The following is a 2,776-nucleotide window of genomic DNA, read 5'->3' on the forward strand; positions in this document are numbered from 1 at the left end:
AAAAGGAAATGACCCTATTTAGAAGAGAATGAACCGAATAAAGGAAGGCTATATAAATTAGAATCGTCAGAGAATGGTGAACAGGCATGAGAAAGTAGACCATGGCAGAGATGACCAATACCAGGCCTGCTACTACAGCAAAAATGCTTCTAAAAATAATAAGAAATCATCATCATCTGTAAAATCATTAAGGTGTACATTTGTTGCTTTGGAATTTAGCTAGCAAGAGTTTTCTAAAATTGGAGAAAAAAAAACATTTTGTGCAAGGAACAGACACAGAGAGGGATGGGGAAGGGAGGGAAGAAAAAGGAGGGGAGGGGAGGGAAGGAGAGAAAGAGACAGAGAAAGATTACCTTTCTCTCCAAGCTTCTAAATTTTTGAGTGAGGAAGTTGCAGTACAAGAACTAAGAAAGCCCATGCTGGGCTCACACAGCTACAGAACTAAATAACTGAAATTTGAACCTAGCTTCTTAATTCCAGTGCATCATTCTTGCCAATATTCCCCGAAAATTGGATGATTATGATCCATTTCCCCTTCTTTCTGACATAGCGCTCTACACGCTCGGGAAGGATTTCATTCTTGCTAGTTGTCTGCAGCCTTGGGGGACCACAGGTCAGGGTTTCCCCAGGGAGAGTTTGAGGATGTGACAGATCAGATTCAAACGCCAGACAAATCAGACTCGCTCTCTGGGACTCCGAATCCCCAGCGCATTGATTCTGGGACAGGAAAAGGACCGGAACGGAATCACCAGAGTGACAGCTTGCTGACAAGCCTGCCAGTTAAACTCGGCTCCTTGGATCCCTGGAGCCACCTCCTTCGTGTTGCCGGTGAATCCTCTTCCTTCACGTTTCCTTCTGTTCTGGAGGGATGCCACGCTCTGCACATCTAATCCTTCAAAGTTTTTCTTAGCATAGCAAAATTTAGTTCATATCATTTACAGTAAGTCAACCAAATTGCTGCCATGCTTCCAGGAACACAAATACAAGGGCACAAGATGGGGAGGTTTTGTTAACAAGTAAAAGGGGGTAGAAACAACCGAAGTTATAATAGGGACAGCATTGGAGGGAATTCCAGATTAGGCCTATCCATCTATCATGGATTCCTTTAATATATGTTCACCAGGTGGTGGTGGCATACACCTTCCATCCCAGCACTCTGGAGGCAGAGGAAGACAGAACTCTCTGAGTTCAAGGCCAGCCTGGTCTATAAACAAAGTTCCTGGACAAGCAAGGGCTACACACACACACACACACACACACACCCCAAAAAAAAGGTAAACTAATTTTTTTTCACTACATAGCTCCTTTATGGTAGATAGCGATCAATGGGACTAACTAGATGAAAATGTAGAGATCTGTGAAGGACATGTCAGGCCACTCAAAGGTTGGAGAGTCACAAGCAGAGAAAGTGGTACCCGAGAGTGAAGAATTGAAGTAGGAAGCTACCGACTATGGCTGTTCTCGGGCCTCCCTCATTCTGGCTTGGGTTTTTGACTCTTTCCTCAATTCTGAAAATTCTGGAACTGTTTTCCTGAAGTAGGGCACAGCTGAGTTTTTAGGAGGAGCTAAGGATGGAAAGGCACAAGGAGATAGCTCTGCTGTCCTGTCTCTCTCTGTGACGACGGCTTTGGGTGACTGGGATTCCTTTTTTTATTTTGCATTTAGTACCCTTGAGCTAGCAAAGTCAGTCTCCCTGTGCCTCTGTTTCCTGCTCAGTACAATGAAGAAACAATTCAGGCAGCTCACCTCTGAGTCTTGAGAAACACGGGAGACAAAGATCGCAATAGCAGAGTAAATTGAGAAAAAAAGATCAAAAAGAAAATTCGGCTATCCCCTTGGCATCATTTCTAGGCTCTGTTATGAACAGGAATTCTTCAGTCATAGCCGACAGAGAGTTTGGGGTTTTGCCTTTTGTTTTGATAAACACACTAACAAAAAAGAGCTTGTGGCAGCTTTTATGTTAGGCAGTTCCCAGAAATAAGAACAAAACGGAGGTTCTGGGAAGAATTTTGTCAAAAATTATAACGCAAGAAGCGTCTACTCTGAGAATTTATCAGAGTGTGACTACTGGGCATATTTGCTTTAGCTGATATTTTTTAGCTCTTCTGAATTCCATGATTCCAGCATAGGTTTGTCATGAGGATATGTCTTAGTTAGGGCTATTATCGCTGTGATGAAACACCATGACCAAAGGCAACTTGGGGAGGAAAGGTTTATTTCACTCACAGTCCCATCTAACACTAAGGGCACTGAGGACAGGAACGCAAACAGGGCCGGAACCTTGAGGCGAGAGCTGATGCAGAGGCCGTGGAGGGTGCTGCTTACTGGCTTGTTCTCCATGACTTGTTCAGCCTACCCTTTTCTATATTATTATTATTATTATCTTTATTAAAAGCCTTGAATTAATTTTACCTTCTTTTTCCTTTTTTTTTTTTTTGAAAATAGGTTTTTTAACCTCCTTCACATAGTATATCCTGATTATGGTTTCCTTTTTACACCTCCCAGTTCATCTCCATGTCCCCTCCCATCCAGATCCATCCCCTTTCTGCCTCTCATTAGAAAGCTAACAGGCTTCTCAGGGATAATAATGAAATAAAATAATGTAAAACACAGCTAACACATTGGAATAGAACCAAACAAGCAAACAGAAGGAAAAGCCCCCACTAAAGGCACATAAAACAGGCAGAGATGCAGAAACCCACTTGTTCCCACACTAAAGAATCCCATTAAAACACTAATCTGGAAGCCATAATATATATACAGAAGCTCTAGAACA

Source organism: Microtus ochrogaster, chromosome 24 (assembly GCF_000317375.1).
Source record: "Microtus ochrogaster isolate Prairie Vole_2 chromosome 24, MicOch1.0, whole genome shotgun sequence".
Classification (NCBI taxonomy): domain Eukaryota; kingdom Metazoa; phylum Chordata; class Mammalia; order Rodentia; family Cricetidae; genus Microtus; species Microtus ochrogaster.